General features: G+C 37.5%; 1 protein-coding gene across 2 annotated transcripts in view; it reads right to left on the bottom strand.

Moving 5' to 3' along the window:
• Window positions 1–24966, bottom strand: part of TRPM3 (transient receptor potential cation channel subfamily M member 3) — a 287376-nt gene that overhangs the window by 147684 nt on the left and 114726 nt on the right. The window lies entirely within an intron of this gene.

Raw genomic sequence — 24966 nt, 5'->3', positions numbered from 1 at the left:
AAAGCAAGTAATTTCCCTCAGTGTAGTCTTAATTTTCAGATACACAAGAGATCTTTTTAAAAAGAAAGATAGATGGGTAGGAAAGAAAAAAACCAAAAACAACAAACGACTTTTAGATTTCTAAAATCTTTTTAATTATCTAGACAGTTCTCATTCCATACAATAAGAATTCTGGCAAGCTCTCTAAAAGATTCCCCCAGATAGAATTCAATTATTTCATTTAATAAGGAGATGAGTTGAAACTTTTCTTTAAAAATTCTTTTCAAACAGATAAATTTTATAAAATGTATTTAAATAATAAAATTACCTATTTAATTGCACAGCATAAACAGAACTATAAACTATGAACTATGATAAAGTTATCTGAGAGTTAAGTAATGTGAAATGAGCTTTAGATAATTTAAAGGAAATCTGAGCATCTTGCCTCTATAAAAAGAGAAAATATGAAATTGCCTTTATAACATTACCTAACTAACTAATGTTACCTTTTACTATGTAAGGTTAGAAAATAACCTAAGTATTAACTTTACTTTTAATTAGTAAAGTACATTAACTTTTAATGTTACCTTACTAACTCTCTAATGTTACCTTTTCGTCAACTCAGTCTGCATCCTGTTTTTCATGTTTAAACCCAGAAACCTGTGTTTCTGGGACTTTTGAAAATCATTGTGAACTGTGGAAATTTCTTGAAGTCAAAGAATGTCACTAGTATAAACTATAAAGTACAATAATAAGAATTTCTGGCTACGTTCATTACTTATCACTCTCAGTACAAAAAAAGTTATTCTTTTGCCTTTTTCACAGAAGATAATCACTTATTGGATCTAGTGGTCACTCATGTTATGTAACAAAATTTTATCTTTGCTTTACTTGCATTTTTATTTGAAAAATCTGCTAGACTTCACATTTTGTAGGAATGGTAGACACCCTAACATGACTTTTACAGTCAGGAAAAAGAAAAGTCTATTAAATTCTTAAATAGAACTGTATTTGATTGTTCTTCTTTACAGTAGCAAACAGAAAGTTAATATATTATAGAATGTGGGGCAAGGTTTGTTTCATGTTTAAGCAAAGGACAGTTAAATAGAAATTCTGAAAAATCTAAAAGAGTTTTACTTTACGTAGGAGAGATTGCTTTGATGTTCTAATCTATTATAACTTCTAAATGCTTACAAGGCTATGATGCAGGCAATAATAATAATAATAATAATAATCCTCATCATCATCACAACATTGTATATTATATAGTCCAATCAGCTTAGAAGTCTAGTGCATCATTGTGTAATTTCTCAATTTAGTAGTCTTTTCAAGCAAAGAAAGACTTTTTATAAAGTAACTTTCTAGAACTGTCAAGGTATCCGGAGTGAACTTTATGAACTTAATTTGACCCTCTTACTGCAGAACTTTTGAAGCTAAACTATGTGGGAAAATTAGCGTTTTTCTTTTTGTTGACTGTTGTCGAGAGCAAAAGGAAGTTACAATTATTACTCAGGTATTGCAATGCTAAAATTTGAAATTACATATTTTACTGTATGGACCACACATTCTTGAAATTTCTCCTGTTCAAGCTCCAAGAGCACACAAGCTTTCTATATGGCCTTAAGAAGACAACACTGGTAAGAAGCTGCAGATTTATGAATCCCCTTTGCTGTATATATATATATACATTAACTTTTTGACAAAAAAGGAACAATTATAGAATAATGCCAGTTTTATCTTCATGCTTGTTTGTTTTAACACTAAATACATGCCTGCAATATCCTTTATCTCCTCCAGAAAGCACAAAAAACTTTTATAAGACAACTTTTCTTCCTGGCATCTAAATTCAGCTCCTACTGCAGAGCTTACACAGTATATGATTATCATTCATGTTGCCAAGACTCCCTAAAAATATCTTTTATTAAATTTCATAAATTTTGCATACTTTTCTGCAAACAATTTACCTTGGTTAATTTATTTACTACGTAGACGTAATGTATCTTTTCTAAAGATGGCCACTAATTCAATTTCTCTAAGCCTCAAGATCCAATACAAAAAGGTGCCATAGCAGGTGCTTCACAGAAAAACTTTTGTCTTTAGGCATACAAGCAGGCTTTCAAAGACTAAGCAACTGACATTTAAAATTTGTTTTCCTACTCTTTTTCATACTGTCTTTGCAAGTAGAAAAGAAATCCAGCTATGTTAAATATAACAATTTGCATTTGAATTTTCATCATACTTCTTCAAATATAATATTGCAAAAATAATAGTCTGATTTAAGAAGCCCTTTATTCACATCAGGAAAAAAGACTTTGCAGCTGTTAGATCTCAAACAATATACTATCCTACCCGACAGTCATAATGCCAAAATACACAATATACTTATTTCATAATTCCTTGTCCTTCCAAACAAAAAAGAAAGCATCTAGTTTCACTGTCCCATGCCAGATATCTTTCTGTGACAGAGATCATTTGCAATGAAATACAAGGTTCAGAGGTATAATAAATCATATTATTTGCCGTAGAGTCTTCATAACAAAATTAGAATAACTTGAGGAAATCAACACATTCATAACAAAACAGTCTGCATTAAATTCTTGCTTATAATGTGAATTAATAAAGTAGTAAAAAGTTTAGAAAAGTATAGCAAAGTATTTTCAAGAATAGTAGAGCAAGAAGCTTATCTTCTCTTTCTCTTGTTTCATAAACACTCCTTCAGTGTTAATTAATAATTTAAAGTCCACAGTGAATTCCTAAAGTACATGCCATACTTATACTTGGATTTAGTTTACTCATAGCTTAGATCTCTAGGTTAAGACTCTCTCTTTATTAACCTAGCTGCAAAATCCCACCAAGAACATTTTTTCTCCCTCTTCTTTACCTGAGCATCAAACTTGGCATTTAAGTCTGTCCTGGAACAAACTCTGCTGTCCACGTTTCCCTGCTGCCGGTCATCGCTAATAACGCATTTGCGACCGCCCCCCGAACAAGGCGTTCAGTCCATCCGCAGTGCAGAGATGTGGGAGTGAGCGAAGCCCTTGCACCCATTAGCTGCTTGGAATGTGCTGCTGTGGGATTAGCCTCATTAAGGGTTTGGTCAACACTCACCCGCAGCCCCACAACACCGCTTGGTTTGAACATCTAATCTGACGCCAAAAGAAAAACAAATCCCTTGAGAGCTTGGATTTAACTGGCACAGGCCTTGACGGGCTTTTTTCTCTCCTCTTCTTTCCCCCTTAAAGAGTGAGCTTGTGAAAGTGTGATAAGGTGCTCTGAGTTCTTAAGTTCAACCCAGGAAAACAAATCCTTCAAAAGAAACAGTGTACTAAGTTGGAAAGAACCTGAGCACACGAGAGAGATTGTTAATCTCCAAAGAATGAAACCAGTGTGTTTATTGGGTAACTGTGAGAAATCTATACACAGTTGAAATATACTGCAATTAATCAACAATGGCATTTTTCCAAAGAAGCTGGGGTTTGTCACTGTTTCTCACCACAGTTGCTGTACTGTAGTGAATGTAACTTTTCAGAAAGTCATAAACATAAGCCTTTGTCTTTCAGAGACAAGCAACTGCATTGTTTTCAGCTTAATTAAAAGTTAGTAACTTAAAACACAACTTGAATGTTTACAAATTTGAGGACAACTTCTTTACTGTACCCTCTTGATATCAACACTGAAGAACAACCTTTTCATATGAACAACCCAGATTTTTTTAGTACATAGCAATTATATGTGTTCAATTACTTATTTCAAGAGTTTTCCAAATACAAAATACTCCTACTCTTCCCCCTCCCCCAAGTTTGGATGAATTCCTCTCTACTCCTACATATCCATACATACCCTCCTTTCCTTTTCAATAAGGCTGCATCTAATGCATGGAAAACATTCTGTCCACCCTTGACACTGATGAATACACTAAACTATTCTGCATGTACATTAGCTCTGGTGGGCCCACGATGGGCAATGCTGAGCGTATGCATCAACTTCTTATACCATCACACAGGTTGAGAAGTTTCTGCTGGGCTGTCTAATCCATGAGGTTTTTTTATCTCTTGGTTCCCTGAGTTTTTTGTGTAAAATACATACATGTATTTTGTATGCAATGTATATATGAAGTGTGTACATATACACACTCTGTATGCATGTATATACACACTCTGTTCCAGCAAAGCTACAACCTGTGAGATTTCTCTACCACACAGTACAGAGCAAGAGAGGCCACATGCACATCTTGTGAGATCTCTTTAGCACAGGATCAGACCAAAGATGGTCTGTGCAGAACAGCAAAGGTAGAGAAAGTTGCAGTGTCAAAAGAGCAGCTAGTAAACAGCTCAATGAGGTGAAGAATACGACTAGGGAGTCAGCAGGAAAAGATTGCTTGCATTTTAACATCAGGGAATTTGGTTTGGTTGAGAGGGTGGAGAAAGAGTGAGAGGAGGAAAGGAAAGATTTCACGATTGAGATAACTAAGTAAAAATCCAAATCTGACTCTGAAGTGAAACTTCAGTACTTGGACTTGACAAGAATCTGGAGATTGTTCCTGGATTCAGGTTTCAGCTTGCAAAGTAACCTGGGGCAGAAGCCACATCTTTCATCTTAAGAAATCAACACAAGCAACAACGATTATACTCATTTGCATACGTCACCCAGTGACATTGTGAAGGATGTTTTATAGATAGGGACTGAGGCAGAGCTGGTATATGCCACTGATGCTACAGGAAATTACAGCTGTCTTTGCCATAGTTCATTTAAAGATGCATTAATGTTATGACTCTCTGGCAATGAAACTACCAGTGCCATAGATACTCCTGTATTTTGAGGAGTAATAAAGAAACAACCAATAAGCAGAGATAGCTGTTTTTTTTCAATATGGTGCAACTGCAAAGTAGTGCTTTCAGAGAGGTGGATGCTGCACATTTAATGTTACAAACGTACACATTAATTACATTTTCAGCCCAGCTCACTGTTAATGAAATGAACTCTCAAACAGCAGTTAACAATGAGCTCAGTACTGACTCCTCATAAAAGAGGAAAGCAAATATTAAAAATTAATCAAGTACAGAAATATTTCAGGAAGATAAATTCTGGCAGATTTTAACAGGTTATGTAGCTAGGATGCTTAACTGCTGACCTCTGAATTACCATTATTTTAAAAAGAGCACCAAGAGTGACAATTTTTGAAACCTGCAATTTCAGTGGCAGAGCAGAACTCAAAGCAGTTCTAACCCTCTGCTTCCCAACTTTGTTTATGTCGAACAAGTAACCAGGTTATAAGATAGGTTTCATTGTTAAAAGCCATTCTCTGCCTTGCGGTGGGGCAGAGCAGCTGGACAGGCAATGGAGTATTACTGAAGCAAATTACGCATAGGATTTGCAGGAGCATCTGGTAACTGAACTGCATCAGTGCTATTGCAAGCTGATGTGATTAGTGTTCCTTAATCAAATGGGCACTTTTGCAAATCCCACTGTCTCTGAGTAAAGACCCTGTATCTGCAAACTTCCATAGCTAGATTAGTACGAAGGATGGCAATGCTTCAATATGACCTTATTACTAGGTGTGCTCAAGCCAAATTTCTACCCCTTCTTTCAGTGTTGCCTAATTATAAGCATTATAAGCAGTTTTATGCCTTGCTTGAAGCATTAGGAATTGGCCTCTCTGGACATTGAGATAGGGATCATTAGACTGTCCCCAAATGTTTAATTTTCTCACATACATTTATTACTAGTAGCATCTTAAAGGCTGGCCATCAGGCCTTTACCCACTAAAGCTGTACTTCTGTATGTTTTGTTCTTCTTCTAACCGATTTCCCAAACAATTTATCATCAGAGTTGTTCCAAGAACAACGTTGAATTGTCTTGAAAATCAAGCTGTATTCAGTACAGAGTAGGAGGGCATAGAATGCAGTCATATATTACTACAGTATGTTACAGAATTTATCTGTTAGCATTGTTTACCACATGTATTTTTATACTGTACTTAGAAGAAATAGAGTAATTTAAACGTGATAGGGAATGTTTCACTCAATAGTTTATGATTTTAAGCATTATATCTGTCATTTTTGTTACTGCAAGGTAACAGAATGAAAATTATATATCTCTGTTAATGCTGCTATGCAAATTTGTATTTATGCTTTCTATATTTTCAAAACGTTATAGAGACCAAGCATATGTGACCAGTCGTTATTATCCATGCTATTGATAAATTAACTGGAAAGATTAACAGACATTTCAAAAAGAACCAGGGAGAATTATTAGATCCAAGAATTGGTGTAGACATCCAGGCTCCTACAGACCTCCTCAAGATCAGTAGAAGTGCGAGGGGAAAATTTTAAAGAAAAGCTTATTATAATGAAGGATATATTGTAAAGAACACTTTCAAAAAGTTCCCCTAATTCCTTCTTATGTGTACTGGCATATGAGGGGAAGAATTAAGCCTATTGACTTCATTCATGATCTTTCTTTAAAGAAATGTTTATGATTTCAGCAAATCTGCTGTGAGGTTAAAGTGGTTTATATAAGTAAATTAACCTTTTCTAGCAAGAAAGCCCTACTTGATCATATGATGGGGTCATCTAGCCCACTATCTTGTCTCTACAAGTGCCATAAATAGGTACTAGAGAAAAGGAAAAACATGTCAAATGTATATAATGCTTTTTCCTAATAGTTTCTCAGCTAGCAACTATTTTCTGCTCATGGACTTCTTGCATTGTGATTTCTACATGTTCTGTAACACTCCATGGACTTTCCTCCACAAAATTGCCTGCTGATTTCATGCAAACTTGCAACATCCTTAACATCATTCTCGCTGCTGCAGGGGGAATCAGTTCCTTCTGTTTATTTTGAATGTAACTCCTCATACTTTCCCATGACGTTTATTACTGAGAGAGGCAGTGAACAGTCAACTCCATCCACCCTCTTCGTACCAGTCATGGTTTTCAAGATACATTCTTAATTTTTTTTTCCCCAGATTAACCAATTACCAAGTATTTCCTCACATAGAAACCATTTGTTACCTTTTATCATCCTCGCTGCCCTTCTCCAAACCTTTTCCAGTTAATTTTATCCTTCCTTCTGAGAGGAACCAGAACTGTGCAACAAAGGTGAACTACAGATTGGTATTGTGGCAAGCGGACATTCACTGTTTTGGTATCTATTCCTTTCCTAATAATTCCTGTAAAAAATTGATTTGGTTTTCTCGATCACCACTGCTGAGCACTGTGGTAACGCTTTCACAGAAGTATCCAGCATAACCCCAATATTTCACTCCAGTGTAGTAAAGAATTTATAATACTAATTGTAAAGAACTGCTATAAGAATCAAGCTGTTTTAATCAAAATCTGACAGAACAGCAATACACCTATATGAAGTTCTAATTTATGTCAAATGCAGCTTAACAAATCATAATGAAACATGATATCACAGAAGTCTGTAAGTGCACATACATAACCGGAAAGTAGAATATACAGAAAATATTTTTCTGCCATTCAACACTGGCAGACTATTTGTCTTTTAAACCAGTAAACTTGCTTTTGGCTTCTAAAAAGTATAACATTATTCCTAACTCCTCAAGATAAGGAAAGAAAATAACCTTCACATTAAGACAATTCTCCTTGCTCTCTAATAAAAAATCGTGAGGTTAAAATACACGTAAGAGTTTTGCACTGAATCTAATTTTGGTCTGAACTACTTGATTTCTAAATTGCTCATTCTACTGTACAAATGTAAGACAGCTATAACATTGCCTGCTCTTTCACTAGAGTGAAGTGGTTTTGCTAGCCACTGTGTGGGTGCTGAGTTGAAGAAGCAATTAAAATTAAATTGTACTTAATTGTATGAAAGGGCCTGAAGGAATGGGGATTCCAGGTGTTCCCCAAGCCTAAACATTCAAACAGACAATTATACGCCACTGTTCACATTCCGTCTCATCTTCCAGCCCTGCAGTTATTCACAAGTCCCCCTTGAGCCCCTTGCATTAATGCAGCCCCGCAGGCATCCTTTTCTAGAGTGCCTTGGTTGAGGTCCTGGTTTCACCACCCTCTAGCCTTCCTCCAGACACCGTTTTGGAGAAATGGAACAAGAGAAGAGCCAGTTATAAGAGATGAGACAACATTGCTGATCAGCTCTTTTGTCTCCCTCCTCTTCTGCTGAGTCAAACTAGTAAGTTTCTCAGATGCAAAAGAAGGGAAGCTTCCTTTAGCTGAAGAAGGGAAAAATTCCGTCTGCCCACTGAAACACCCAGAAGGCAAAACACCAGAGGATGTTTCTTTTGGGCAGGGCAACATCCTTTTCCCTCTCTACACCCCTCTGTGCTTCTTCACCATCTCCTCCCTTCTCTTATCCTGGAGATTCCTTGCATCTAAGTATCTCCTATGGGTCATCCTGTTTGAAACCACCTTCATTAACCAAACCGAGGCCAAGCATGATGCTGCCTCCTCTACAGTGTCCTGTTGATAACTCCCCTCTTCTGTTTTGCTTGACACAGCATGAAGGAGTAACAGTCAGGCTCCTGGCAGGAAGAACAGCCACCCCAGCTCCCTGCACAAACACTGTCACCAAATAGACACAGGACAAAAAAGTCCAAGGAGAAGCATCTCTTACCCTGGCAGCACAGTCCGATGTAGCTATGATGCTTCTTAGATTTTCTGTGTCATAAGGGAAATTCTTAATTCTGTTTTTTGTTGGCATTTTAGAACTATGTGATTTTGAATTATATGAACCCTTATTATTCAGACCTGATAATGTCAGTTGTCTGATATGGAATAAGCTAACAGCACTGTGCTTTCTTCTGCTAATAATCATACTGCCCAAGTTGCATATATTGGAATGAAACATGTTATGATTTCTGATTATGTCACATAATTAAGCAGATAGGGTCAAGTGGAATTTGCATTATTAACTTAGAAAAAATTGAACTGGTTTCAAATCACATAGGAAGATTTAACAACACAGCCTAAATCCTATTATCTCTTTGGACTAATAAATTTAAGTGGACTTTAGCTGCAACCAAGAGAGATCTGGAAGCAGGTATTCCTTCTGTCAAATCTTCATAGCTGTAGCTTTTTACAGGCACAGAGAAAATTGTAAATGTACCTATTCTTTGTACGTAGCCCAACCTGATATACCAACATCTCATATGAAGCAGGGATAAAATATTATGGAAATATTTCAGGTTGATACTCATGTTTTTTTCATTCTCCAGTGGAAATTTATTTACATGGTCTGCCTTTTAAAGAGAAAACAAAGCCAGCCCTGTAAGTTTGGTATGAGATATGCTGGACTAATGTGACATTTTTTGAGCTATTCAAGGTTGTTAGACATAAACCGGGACTGTCTGTCCAAGTTTCTCATTTTTGTCTTAAAGTACAACTGTGTGGAGTAGTGGACCTTCACTGCAGAAGTAGCAGGACAGAGATTTCTGCAAGGAAAGAAACTACAAAAGACATATTTCAAAAAATGCAAGGGCAGATCAAATGGCTAAATATTTAACACATTAAGAAATAATTAGAAACTGGTGAGATACAAAATTACATTAGAATTCCAAAGCATAAATTGAAAGAAACTTACTCATAGTAGATGATTCCCCCAAATAGGCACATCTTTTCTCCTCCTTTTTTTCATTAATAATGCAAGTTCCATGCCTATTTTTCCAAAGGTCTCTGTTAACAGCTTCATAAAGAGACCATTTCTGAAGATTTTCTTAATTCATTATATAAAATTGCAAACTGCTGCCAAATCAAGTGATCACTATTGGCATGGAGAGGGACAGAAGAATGCAGGAGCAGTAATTATAGATGACTAGTTCAAAAGACAGGGCATAGTAACACTCCAAAGATAGAACAGAAGACTTGCATCAATCACTTTCACTATGAAAGAAAAAAGGGCCAAAATTTTCAAAAGCCACAAAACTTATTAACGTGGCTTCTTTTTATGGGAAGTCTGGCATGATGAACCTGTCAATGTGAAAGCAATTTTGTAGTTTCTTCACCTTTTATGTTCAGCCCTGGTTAAAAAACAAAAAAGAAAAGACTTTGGGTATACCAACGGATACCAGAATCGGGCGTGGGAAAGAGACTGAAAACACACTGCTTGAGTCACATTAAGACTCCAAAGCTCTAGTGCACAGCAGACATCCCCAGAGGGCTGAAATGACTACAACACTCGGCACAGACTTTCAGAGAAACCATTACCATGGGACAGCAAACGCCAACAAACCATGGTTTACTCTAATTCACTGAACTCTGGCACTAACTTAATCCTGCTATAGTCTGGAGAACAATATGGTAGAACCTATGGAATTTATCTTCACAGCACAGCTGCAAGGCATGTCCTCCATTGTGATGAGGTATTACAAACAGAGGTTATTCACTTTTTAAAAGATTTTCCCAGATATCACACAAAATCCTGTACAGACAGAGAACAGATGATCACTGCACCCTCCACGCATGGAAATCCACAGACAGCACAGGTATTGGAAACCATTTAGAGCACTACCCACACCAAAACATGGCAGTAAAACATGGGTTCCAGGCTGTAAACACACCATGCCAGCTGGAGAACTTGGTCACCAGATTTTGGTAAAACTTCAGCCAGGATCTCTAAGCTATTCTTCTAACTATCTTCATGTCAGATTCATCAGTGTGTGCAGACTGTGCTAGAAGGTAGAAGGGGTACCGTCCTGGACCACTCTTGCTAACTTTATTACACAAAACACGGGTACTAGAATGCACAGATCCTATATGTATGTAGCTATTTCATCTTCTGTCCTATAACCTCAGTTTCTTACTTTTCTTTTCCCAGTACTTTATGCACCAGATTTTACTGATTTCTGCCCTAGGAAACATCAAATAACAGAGAGATATATTTTAGGCATGTGTCAAACCCCATGTATCACTTAGAGTCTGATAACCAAATTGTGGTATTGACAACAGTGCTTTCAACAATAGCTTTTTTATATACGTTCTTGTGAAGAGATGGTGGACATATTCTGAATGAAGTTACAACACTATTGTTCTCTCTAATTTGCCATTCAAGGGGCATTATAAAGAACAGCTTGAATATTTTTTTGTTTCAGATGTCATTTTTTATTATGTGATCTGTTGTGACCTTTGATTTCAGTGATATGTTGAACTGAAACCAAATGTACTACTTTAGCTAACTTAAATAAAGGGAAGAGTTTAATAAATGATGCCAGTGACATACCACTTGAAACCAAACTGAGTAAAACGCTAGCAAGCTTTGCTACTTATGTCAAATAGACCTAAGGAAAACATTTCTCAACAGATTATGTCAAAATGGGTATTTTGACTTTGACTCATAGTTGCCTTTCACCAAACATGAAAGTGGATGGAAGAAGTAACGACAAGTTTTTAGGCTTGAGAGCTTACATCCAAGTCACAGCTATTACTCTGATGTTCGCACTAAGTGGGAATGGGAAAGCGTTCAGACATATAATGCATTACAAAAGGTAAATGCTTTCTTTTCACTTTTGTTTCTTGTACCTGCCCACGTCCAATCAGAACAGAGAGAGAAGGTGCACTTCCAGGAATAAGCTGGAAGCACCATTGAGGTGAGCAGGGGAAGAGAGAGCAGCCCACTCGGCCTCCGCAGTGGCTCCTGCAGCCAGGAGTACGGCAGCTCTTTCCCCCAAAAACCCCACTTCGGAAGGTTTGGATCCTTCCATACCACTGCATGAACAACTGTTCCTCTCCTCCCAGTGCAGACCTTTCTTCTCTGCCTTGTCTGACACAAGGCAATGGAAAATATCAGAGAAAGTCCTATGCTGCCTGACAGATCTTCTCCCATGCAACCCTTAGTGGCTTTTGTTGTTGGGGAAGGGCAGGGCAGGGCAGGAGGCAGACAAATCTTTTATACATTAAAAACATCTTGTGGCCAGTTGCTTTAGTAAACACAGAGCAAAACCAAAGTGTGGCTTTTCTAAACCTGTTTCTGAGAAAGGAAACTTGCTCCCTGCAGTAACAGTTACATTTCTTTTAGAAACACTTCTACAAAGTTTGGCATTATAGTATTTTATTTCCTAGGGATTTTGGCATTATTATAATCTAGGCTTAGCTGTATAGTTAGCATATTTATTTCTCTGTTAAGTACCCAGAGATTGCTGACATTTGATTCTCCTGAAAAATAATATCCAAGTTTCAATTGTACACCTAATGCAATGTTTCAGTCCAGGAATAAATAAACTCAAGTATAACCTAATGATTAAATTCTTAAATTAAACAGGAGTACAGTAATACCTTATAGATACTTTTTCCTTATAAAAATATGGTTTTACTTTAACACCTACAGCATATTTGCATAACTATGAGTGAAGAAGTTGAAAACATCTAGAGAATATGAGCGTTTATGAAGCCATTGGAGTGAATGATCAATTTGAAATGCTGTCAGATAAACCCTGATTCAGATATCGTGAACAGTACAAGGAACTGTTTTTATGCACTTTGCTTATGCTTTGAACATACAATGCTGTCATGAGGGAAGTGTGTGTAATTGTGTAATGATGCAAGCAGCGTATTTAAAATGTCATAGTTCAGCAAATCTGAAATAGTTAGACAGTCCCTCGTTGAACTACAAAGATTTCATACCCTATTTTTAGGTATATTTCTTCACCGAATGTTTATAGCATTATGTAATTCAGTATTTTTTAAAAATGTTTCAGATCAAATATTATTTTGTGACCTACATTGCTGCATCAATGCAAAAATCAGTAATGCAAAAACTAACAGCATATTTATAGTTTTCTGATCTTATTTAGCCCATAAGAATTCCATGTCATGCACATATATGTCAGGGTTAAGAGACAAGGCATTATTTTTTTGTGCCAAGGAATTTTCATTTTCTTTCTAGTATTTTTGACTCTGTGAGAATCATAACTACACTTGAGAACTTGAAGAGCTTTGTCACACTACAATATTTTTCATCCAGGTTGTATGGTCCAGTGTTGATCACTGCTCCTTTACTCCCCTTGGCAATGAAACATTGCTTTTTCCTTCTTTCTGTCAACAGTCTATACTGATTCAACTTCAATTAAAGATCACTGTGACTAGTGTTATCAACTCTTCCCCTGTTTCAGATGAAAGCAGTCAGACTATCTAATCCAAGAGCCCTATAACATTCCAAAAAAAGGGAAAATTTCACACAGATAAAATTAAAAAGTGCATAATTCTATCACTTAAATTTTGAGCCCAATTGTAGATAAGTGCATGATGCAAGATATTTTTTGTCATATAGTTCCATGTGTACAATAACTATTTGTCTTTTTCTCTGTGGACTGTGAAATTTCACAGGTTGTTCCTTGGCATGCGCTTTCTTAATTGGCAAAGGAAGTTGTATATAATCAGTTACAGTTAATGCAACCCAGTTATTCCAACTGTTTTGTGACTCAAGCATGACTGTAAAAGCACACACTTTTTTCCAAGATGCATGTAATAAAAGTCTTAGCATGTTTTTTTTCTTTTTGCACACACAAATCCATTATTCCTGCTTTCTTCCTGATGTTTAGTCCTAACCATGTGGCTTAAACGGAAGTAAACACATAGTATTCCTTAAGAACAAAGAAACAATCACCAAGTATAATGTTATAGTTTCATGACTTCTCTTCAGGATCAAAATAGAAGGAAAAGAATAGCTTTGAGACAGAATTTCTTATTAAATCACAGACTAAGAAAAGAAGAAAATCACAGGAAATATAAATTAAGTAGGTATTTCTAGTGTTTCTTGTTTAATCTGAACAGAGGGTCTTACTTTAAAAGGACAGTTGAAACAAATCAGCTAGTATCTTAGCCTCAGGAAGTTTGAAACTTCCTTCAATCTGCTGAATTCCTCAAGCAAAGGATATGATATAAAAACTCAAGCAGGATTTAAATTTTAAATTTTTGTGTAATAAATAACTTTAAAGGTGATCTATATCAGAATGACACACACTATGATGTCTATCAACACATAATTATGACCTACATTATATATAATAGCAAATATTTCACTGGATTTTCCATCCTATTTTAATTTATGGATTTAGCTTTGTTTAATGTTTGAAATCTTTACTGAAAGGCCTTATTTCAGCCTATTCTGGCTTTGACTTAACAATACTATTAAGCCAGTCCTACAGTTTCATTTCTAATCCTTGAATTAATATTAGGATTACAATTTTATAGTGAACCTGGGTGGGTCTCATTAAATCTCAAATCCTGCAAATTCTTCTATGTGGGCAACCCATAGTGTCATGACTTTCAAAAATTTGAAGGACTGGAGCCTAGCAATGAGGAAAACAAGCCCCATGCTTTCACATTGCTACCATACTTCCTCGAGCTTTTAGCCACAACAGTTAGCTGATTCTGTGTACTAGTTTCATGTACCAGCTGCCAGAAGTAGAATCATAGAATCATAGAATCGTTTAGGTTGGAAAAGACCTTTAAGATCATCAGGTCCAACCATTAACCCAGCACTGCCAAGTCCACCACTAAACCATGTCCCTAAGCACTACGTCTACACAGCTTCTAAATACCCCCAGGGATGGTGACTCAACCACTTCCCTGGGCAGCCTGTTCCAATGTGTGACAAACCTTTTGGTGAAGAAATTTTTTTCCTGATATCCAATCTAAACCTCCCCTGGTGCAAATTGATGCCATTTCCTCTCATCCTATCACTTGTTACTTGGGAGAAGAGACCAACGCCCACCTCACTACAACCTCCTTTCAGGTAGCTGTAGAGAGCGATGAGGTCTCCCCTCAGCCTCCTTTTCTCCAGGCTAAACAACCCCAGTTCCCTCAGCCAATCCTCGTAAGACTTATGCTCTAGACCCTTCAACAACTTCATTGCCCTTCTCTGGACACACTCCAGCACCTCAACGTCCTTCTTGTAGTGAGGGGCGCAAAACTGAACACAGTATTCGAGGTGCGGCCTCACCAGTGCCGAGTACAGGGGCACGATCACTTCCCTACTCCTGCTGGCCACACTATTTCTGATACAGGCCAGGATGCCATTGGCCTTCTTGGCCGCCTGGGCACACTGCCGACTCATGTTCAGCCGGCTGTCAACCAACACCCCCAGGTGTCTTGTCCGACAGGCAGCTTTCCAGCCACTCTTCCTCAAGCCTGTAGCGCTGCATGGGGTTCTTGTGACCCAAGTGGAGGACGCGGCACTTGGCCTTGTTGAACCTCATACAATTGGCCTTGGCCCATCGATCCAGCCTGTCCAGGTCCCTCTGCAGAGCCTTCCTACCCTCGAGCAGATCAACACTCCCGCCCAACTTGGTATCGTCTGCAAACTGACTGAGGGTGCACTCGATCCCCTCATCCAAATCATTGATAAAGATATTGAACAAGACCGGCCCCAAAACTGAGCCCTGGGGAACACCACTTGTGACCGGCCGCCAACTGGATTGAACTCCATTCACCACAACTCTCTGGGCCTGGCCGTCCAACGAGTTTTTTACCCAGTGAAGAGTATGCCCATCCAAGCTATAAGCAGAGAGTTTCTTCAGGAGAATGCTGTGGGAAATGGTGTCAAAGGTTTTACTGAAGTCCAGGTAGACCACATCCACAGCTTTTCCCTCATCCACTCAGTGGGTCACCTGGTCATAGAAGGAGATCAGGTTGGTCAAGCAGGACCTGCCTTTTATGAACCCATGCTGACTGGGTCTGATCCCCTGGTTGTCCTGTACGTGCCGTGTGATGGCACTCAAGATGAACCGCTCCATAATCTTCCCCGGCACCGAGGTCAGGCTGACAGGCCTGTAGTTCCCTGGCTCCTCCTTCCGGCCCTTCTTGTAAATGGGCGTCACATTTGCTAACCTCCAGTCAACTGGGACCTCCCCAGTCAGCCAGGACTGCTGATAAATGATGGAAAGTGGCTTGGTGACTGACTTGCTGACTTGTGCCAGCTCCTTCAGTACCCTTGGGTGGATTCCATCCGGCCCCATAGACTTGGGTGTGTTTAAGTGGTGTAGCAGGTCACTAACCATTTCCCCTTGGATTATGGGGGCTTCATTCCGCTCCTTGTCCCTGTCTTCCAGATCAGGAGGCTGGGTACCTGAAGAACAATTGGTCTTACTATTAAAGACTGAGGCAAAGAAGGCATTAAGTACCTCAGCCTCTTCCTCATCCTTTATCACTATGTTTGCCCCCGCATCCAATAAAGGATGGAGATTCTCCTTAGCCCTCCTTTTTTTGCTAATGTATTTATAGAAACATTTTTTATTGCCTTTTACAGCAGTAGCCAAATTAAGGTCTAGTTGGGCTTTGGTCCTGATTTTCTCACTCCCTGGTCTCAACAAGAAAAATCATACTGCCGTTGTATGGTTCCTTACATGCAATAATTCTTGCAACTGTATATATACGTGTATAAGCATAAAACACAATTGGGGTGGAGGATCTCCATTACACTGATCTGGAAATAAACAGCATGAATACACCAGGTGAAGCCTTGGAAAGAGACTCTGACTCATGGGCAAAATGTTGTAAACCTTCATCACTCAATAACCCCACTCTCTGGGATTGAGCCCCATATCACTTTCTCCCCCAAAATTTGAAATGAATAGTCGTGATAAAGGCTGTTGATGGATGACATTCACCTGCAGAGGATTAAGCTTACAAATTCTGCACCATTACAGGAAACAGCCTGGCAAGCCGCTGTGAAGGCATTTGAACATGAAGACAGGAAAAAGAAAGCTGTCTTTAGTTTTTGGTAGATCTTATCCTCATAAAGGCTAAATGACTTCCTTAAACCATTCTTGACCTCAGTTGCAAGCTATAGGCTCAAGGAAATAAGCATTGCTATGATTTGTGCTATCAGCTGGTCAGTCTGGGTAATCACAGCTGACTCTTTTTACTTGGAAATGTATACGAGAGAAAGCGGAATTGTGATGTAAGACATAGCTTAGACCACGTAGTGTAAAACATTAACACTGCTGATATGGGAAATACAATTTCCACCTTGTCACTTCACAAAGACTGAGGTAGAGTTCAAGTGTTGCTGAGGGGTCAGACAGGACTGACAAAATTGGCAGTCTGTTCATCCACTGATCACAAAGTTGGAATTTGAGTCCCTAAACACAAAATGATTGTTGTGAACATTTCTAATAGGCAATTGTTTTTTAGGGTTTTGTTTTGTTAAGATTTTTTTCACTTTTGCCTGCTATGAGACTTGCACTAAGATCTGCAGTGACAGAAATCAGAACACAACCATGTCTGAAGACCCTTATTCCTTGTGCTGAAACTACTTTGGAAAGCAAGGTGGTATGGACCTTTAATTAAATTAATATGAATCAAATATTGTCTGTTAAAAGACAATACAGTGCTAATATTAATCACCTTGAACTCTACAAGGTTATTCAATTGTACATACACACAGATGTACATACGACTGAGGATAAAAATCACTGCTGCTCTCCAGCACTGTATGTTGAGTGCAGCTTGCAATGTTCCAGAGGATTGTGGAAGGAATTAAACACACAAATTGTGGCTAATTAGAGCTTCTGAGTTTAGTAAATACTCCAAGTACAGAGATGGAAAAAAAACACTTGAGGTGCTTAGTCTTACTTTTTGCAAAGTTGTATGATGGGGGTCATTCACAGGGAGGGCATGTAAGCAGCTTTAAATGCTTTCTTGTTTTGACTTGACTTTGAAATAAGGATTTTAATATAATTTTTTTTAGAATATGCAGTTTTGAATATGCTGGATATTAAAATCTAGTGACGGGGGAAAAAAAAGACCAAACACCTTTTACTTAAAAAAAGGCTTGAGCAAATTATCTTTTTTTGTTGGGTTTAAATCTCCTGGAATTTGATTACACAGCACATTCCAGCTATCTGCCCCAGCAGGCCCCTCTATCAGGACTTGCTGATTACTACTTATGCATTGTTTCAATGTGAGCCCTTGAAGGATTTCATTTAATACAGATTAGTACTTTTATTAAACTGTGGTTAATTGAAGCCTCTGAGCTCTGTTAAGTATTGTTCAGTGAAATGGATTGGTTGTTTTAATTTGTTGCTCTCTCACACAAAAAAAATAACACTGAATGAAATAATTACTTTTTCCATTGGGCTACTGAGGGTGACATTACTATAGGGCTTTTAGCTTACGTATTTTAAACTGGCAGTTTTCTAACTTACAGAGATGCCTATGGTTCAGCAAACAGAAACTAAGTTGACCCCAATAGCACTCTCTGGATTGGTTTAATTTTTAAAAAGAATAAATTAAGGCCACCATCAAGAATGTCTTACCAAATATATGACTAAAATCTGGCACTGTTTTTTCTGATCAGAAAAGAAAAAACAGAAAAAAATATGTGCTAGAACATTTTAAATTCTTATTTTAAATTTAATGTTTCCTAAGGGTTTCTGTAAATAATTTTTTATCTGACAACTTTATTCTCAGTTTAACAGCAATATTAAGAAGGATTATAAAAACTTAAGGAATAATCTTGTTCCCACTGCAGTCAGTGACTCATTAAAGAGTGTCACTGACTCATTGAAGACTAATTTATTAAAAGATTATTTAGAAAACCTTAGATTCTAAATGAAGATGTCTGCCCCATTATTTTTCACTGTTGACTTCTTAGGGAATGATAATTTAAGATTCAATTAAAAATAATAGGTCATGTGAATTTTAATATAGTGTCTGTTTTAGTCTGTGGCTGATTTACACTGGAAATTCTTTGTTTAAAGAAAAAACCTAATACTTGGAAAAGAGGATTAAAGGAAAGAAAATAACTCACCAAAAGCAACTATCTAAAACACCTGGAAAAATACCTCTTCTTCTATGAGAGAGATGTGGTAACAAAATGGCTCCTGTTTTTGCCCAGCAGAAGAATTCCTGCTGAACTAAAAGGAACAGTGAAGAAAGGCTCAGTTCAGAGTCATACAGGGATACCTCTGATTGCTCTTTTAACACAGAGCAATAGCTAGCTTTGATAACTGGTTAGAGTGCAATAAGGTTGCTGCGGTGGCTGCATATAACAGATATATTCTATACAACCATACTGGCTGCAGCACAGTGGGATTCTGGTTAAGGTGAAAGCTGGTCATTACCAGCTTGGAGAAAAAATGAGTAAGTACCCTTAATTTATTACTATTGCTGTTGTTAAACTCTGCTATGTTTCCCATATCCAAAATAATTCAAAATAAGTAACCTTGTTATGGCAAGGTAGGTTTACCAACATAGAGGTTCATTGTTTACTCTACGAACAGTTTAATCTATATTCCATAAATGACACACTTCACACCAAGTATAACTAAAAATAATAAACAAAAAAGTTGTGCTAGGAATTAATGACATTTTGCACTATTTTTAGCCAGAGGGTAGAGTAGGAAATAAACATTATAGTAGAGATGACTTAAGTGAATTTCAGAGGGAAACAGGAATATCCACATTTTAGTTTCAACTTTTGAAATAACATTAGGTGAGGACTGCATTTGGCCAAACTTTACTTTTAGTTTCTGACAGGCAAAGTCACTGAAATCAGTAGTGTAGCATCAGTGAAATGCAGAGGTGAATTCGGCCCTGAACTTGTCTAATTTTATCTCAATGCTGGAAATGCTTGTATATATCAGGCTTCGGTTATTTAATTTGGTGCTTTCTAACGGAGCTTCCTTGGGTTTCTTCAGGCAACACTCATATGTAATAAAGTGGAGTTAACAGCTAATATGTCTGCTACTTCATCTCCAGGAGAGGATCTGCAACAGGACATATTACAACTAAAAATTAGTGTAGTGGTTCATTTTACCCAACTTGCTGAAAATCGCAGATTCTCAGCATGAATGACACTCAAATCAGCCACATCTGCTTGAAAAGTCTGCAGACGGGAGTGACAGGTCAGGCCAGAGTGGCTGCTGCTGTGGAGGGAAGTCTGATTTCTTAGCAACCCAAAGGACTGCACCATAACACAACTGGGAATGCTCCTCTCTTCCTGTTCTCTTTTTTGTTTCCTCAGTAATTTTACACCTTTTCAAAAGGAAAAAAAAGAAAAAGATATAGAAACACTCCATCTCTGAGGATTTAAAGTGTTCTTGGCACTTCATAATTCTGCATGGAGAAAACACAAGGACTCATTCAGACTATGGGAAGGTAGCAGCTCCAAAAGCACAGACTTTTGCATTAGAATTGGCACCTCAGATCAGCAGCCCCAAACCAACAGTGACAGTAAAGAAAAGAGATCTGAGGGAGGAGGAGAACTGCGTCGGCTTTTCTCTGCTCCTGCAGCTCTTGGAGACATCAGGAGCTGGTTGTGGGGACAATGCTGATGAAGGTGGCCCAAGTTTCTGCAGCAGCCTTGCCCCTGAGCCATCGCCTGGGCACAGCCAGGTGTCCTGGCAGCAGCCCTGCCACGATCTTTCTGTCAGTCAGGTTGGTAAGTCAGTATGTTACTGGGTAGTTTTCTTTGTAAGAGCTTGTCTTGGGATCTAGCCAATGGTTTACAGACTCCATAGCAGTTCACTCCTTGGAAACTTCTCATTACTTCAAGAAATCTGATACAGAGCTCCTATTCTCTATGTTCACGCTTGAAAGGTATTGCCAGAGAACTAATCACTGAACTACAGTAAGCATCTGCACTATGCAACGTCTTGCAAACCTCCTATTATTCTTTAATTACTCATCTGCATGTTATAATTGTCAAAGACCTCCTAGCAAAGGAAATGTGCAGGATTAAATTGAGACACTAATAATTCTACCAAGAAGACAGAGGCTAAAATCTGAGTGGTCCTTTGTGGATAATTCTGCACCATGGCTCTAGGTGAGGTATTTTTTTAAAGCAAACATTTCAGATCAGCCTCTGAAAGCTAGGTCCTTCATGAAAAGGAATAAGTCTAAATGCTCCCCAACAAGAGTTCCCCATTGGTTGTCCCAAGTGTCAGTATTTTACATTTGTCCATGCCTGCAAAACGCTCGAGGTAAGGAAGAATCAGAAACTTGCATCTATGAAAAATCACACCGTAAACCTCAGAAGCACAAGCTGTGCTTATGAAAAATACTCATCTCTGGGTTATCCTCTTGTGAAGTCACTTCATCAAGACTCTGGAATTTTATGTGCCTCTTTTCACTAAATTGTAATTTTTAAGAATCTGAATGCTGCTGGACAGTTTGCTTGTCCAAATGAAGAGTATGTAAAATAGGAGCTATGATGCTTTGGAAAAATAGTTCACAGTATTCTTCATTTTAGAGTTTCTTCTCTGCACAGATAGCTGGATTCTATGATATAAACTTGGATTTCTTAGGTTTATATCATAGAAACCAAAAGGTAAGATACCTCTGAGAACTCCATGGCCATAGGACTTCAGTAAGTTTAAAACCTGGAAGCTACAGGCTCAGAGCAGAGCCGCTCTTTGTTCTAAATGTCTCTCTCTCAACTTACAGAAGAATGTGACTGTTGCCTTCTTCTGTATGGCTATGCTAACAGGATCTAGGTCACTCAGCTTGTTACATTACGTTCATATACAGACAGCTAGCTAGATAAAAGATATGAAAACTAATTTTCACAGGGGAAAAAAAATGCAAGAGTTAAATAACCACAACACAGAATAAAAATGAAAGGATGTAACAGGATTTGAAAACTATCACAATATATCTGAAGTTTCTGAATATTTCATTCAGATTGTTATTACTCAATTTCCCCTACAGCTTCCTCATTAGTGTCTCAGACTTCAACTATAAAGACATTCAAATGTTGTGAGAAAGTATAGAGAAACAAAGAGGAAAAGAGGATATTTTACAAAGAGATATGCCCAACAGGCTTGTTATTCTGTAATGTAACATTTGCAATGAGAACAATTAATTCTCAGTTTACCTTTTGATGATGTCTTGAAGTTTTTACCACAAAGCACATATCGTAATATTAACATTTTAGCTAACAGAGCTGAAGACACCAAAACAAGGGAAGGATCCAGTACTGGCATTTTTAGAGACCACCATCAAGCAAACTTTCCCTGTGACAACAGCTTGAGAAAGCGTTAGTTCTCTTAGTACAGAATAGGTACTACTTATGAGAGTTCTGGGCTAAACTGAATAGTGGCCCTATACACATATGTATGACTTAGAAAATGCCCTGTTTCCAATACCTGAAAAACAACCAAATCCATAAATGTGCCAGAGGGATCTTCCAGGGGAAAAATCTTTTGGCTCAAAGCACAAAAGCACAACATCCCCCAGAATATCTTTCTGCTAAGGTGGGATGGAGCTCATCTCTGGAAAGCAAAGTAAACAAATCCTGTATTTTCTTTTAAACCTTTCCTCAGGAAATCCTGGGTCACCAGTTCCCATCTACTCCATAGCTGCTGTTACAGTGGGAATAATTCTGTGCTGCAGAGGACAGTGAACATCACAAGCGTGAAACCTACTTCCATCCTCTCTTTGGCAGCTGCCTTTGGAAGTAATTCTCTTTCCTGAATGCCTCATTCCTTTCTCAGCTGCAACCAGAAAGTTACCTAATGCTGGCTACCTCCTGCCACTGTTGTGAGCTTTCCAAACTGAGTCAGAGAAGACTTTTGAATGGTAATCTGGAAACTCATTTACGTTTTTGTTAAGCATTTTCCCTGTGTCAGTGTCATAGAAAAACAAGATCAGCTATGAGTTTTTTAATAACAAACCGTGTGTCCCATGGTATACTTTAAAGCAAGCTTTATGCAGATTTCTCTCTTATTATTACCCATAAATTCAACTTGTCCCTTACTGCAACAATGGAGAAAGAACAATTCCCCCAGTAGTGTGATGGAGTTTTGTTTAATCTGAACCTTTTCAAAGGCAAGAAATGATTAATGTACATGCCCTCATTCCATAATTATAAATCAACTCTGCTATCATTCATTTAACATTTATCACTTCTAAGTTTTATCTGTAGTTACACTGTACTTAAATCCAGTAACTTGCAGATTTTTAAATACTTAGGTTTTGTAACTTAACCCTTCTCTATGCAGATATAAACCTACAAAAGTTCAGTACAAACCTCAGATACCAGGATGCCTGAGTCTTAAAATTATGCATAGTCTACCTGATTCTCCTTAATGGAAATGAATGCAAAAAGTAAACCATGAAAGAAGCAAATATCACAAATTTGGAGAGGACTGTCCCTACCCATGTTTAGCTTTGTCATGACTGAATAGGATTTTATTAATATTTAAACACTTAGGGATTTATTTCCTTAGAAAAAACCCCACATATTATTAAAAAAAAAAAAGAAAGAAAAGATAAAACCCCCAAACTTTTTCAAAAATGAAGAATCTTGAATCTGATGTAAATTTAAAAATTTTGACTAGCTGGACTTGTTAATACAAAGTACATTGTTTCACCCTGAAATATTTTGTCAATATTCAGAAGGTACATTTTACATACTCCTGTAAGGGCTGTTGCTGTTTAATATAATTAGTTGATTGTGTCATCAGGGAGAGTATCTTGTTATTGATTTCAACAGGCTGAGAATCTGTAGTTAAATTTTATATGGGGTCTTTATGACACAGGGAGGAGGAAGATCAAGGCTGTGATTACTATCTGCAGGTGTTGATACACACACAACTCTACATTACAATGTTGAGTTGCTGTCAGAAATTAAAGGTAGCGATCCATTCCCTAGCTATCTCAAGCATTTGCAGCCAATAATGTAGCTTTTTATTATTGTCCTTGGAGGAGCTCAACTGCTGTTAACAATAAGTCAACATAAAAATTAATTAATTTTATATCTAAAAGGACTTTTCTTAAGACTTAGGTCAACATGACCTTCACTGAAGTCTCCACAACTTTTTCAAGACTACAACCCACAGCTTGAAAAGCACTATTTTCAGTAAATATCTATGGTCCTGAGGTTTTGAAGGACTGTAAAATGCAACAGTACAGGTACGAGTGGTATGGAAGGTGATGAGTATATTTAGTATAAAATCTTCAAGGCATGTAGCATCTCCAAATGTAGAAAAATCTATCACTGCCCTCATTCCCACCAAAAAAAATATTTAGTTAAAAGCCTGAGAAGGGCTTTCCTAGTAGGAAATCATTGCCAGAGCATTACCTATATGGCAGCACACAGTATGCTTGTGAACATAATGAAGTTTTTCGGGTTTTGCATATTTATTGTCTACATATTTAACCATAGGTGATCCAATGTTGTATTCCCAAAACACTAATTGTCATAGATTTCAATGCACAAGGAAGGCGAGATTCTACCATTTCTTGATTTCAGACATATTTCGGTTTCTTTAAGCTTGAAACTAAATATGAAATTCATATTTAGTAATTAGTCGTGACATCTTCAGGCTATAGCTTCAACTATGTTAAACAGCTAATATTTGTACTGTTATACTAGTTATCCATTTCAGTGCATTTTTAAAATATTTCATATAATGATCTGAATCTAAGCGCAATATGAAAATTTTAAAAAAACCTTATATATCAATTCACTGGTAATTAGAAAACGTGGGAGAGGTTTGTTACTGCTAACTCCAGTTTCCAGAACAAACACAGCTTTGCAATTAACATCAATCAAAAGACTGAAAAGCTATCCTCAGTCTTCAATCACAGATTTTCTTTTGTGACTAAGTGTATAAATGACTGGCATCTGGATCTAAAAATACTGAGTAAAATTTGGTTTCAATCTCTGTTGACTGAAGTGAGATGTGTGTGCATCACATCTGATGTGATGATCAAAGGTGAATTCGATCCAAAATACACAAGAGAAAACTGTTTGCCTGGTCAGGCTTAACATCTTGCAAAATTAATTTTCTTTGTAACCAAATCTACAATGTTCTCCCTGCTGTATTAAATCTTTCAGGCCCTAGTTACAATATGAGTGATTTATGCAGCCTTTGTGCAGGGCCTTTCAGGTAATCTGCTTGGGGGGGGAAAAAAAAAAAGAAAAAAAGAAAAAAAAGAAAAAAGAAAAAGCGGCTGTATGCATTTGTTCTAACTGTAGTTAGAAATGAATGATCTTTTTGTATTTGTGTCAAGGGAGAAAACTGAAGGTTATTTTTAAACCTTCATTGCTTATTTAATGATG

This window comes from Aptenodytes patagonicus, chromosome Z, assembly GCF_965638725.1.
Source record: "Aptenodytes patagonicus chromosome Z, bAptPat1.pri.cur, whole genome shotgun sequence".
In the NCBI taxonomy this organism is placed as follows: domain Eukaryota; kingdom Metazoa; phylum Chordata; class Aves; order Sphenisciformes; family Spheniscidae; genus Aptenodytes; species Aptenodytes patagonicus.
This window is presented reverse-complemented; position numbering and strand designations above follow the sequence as displayed.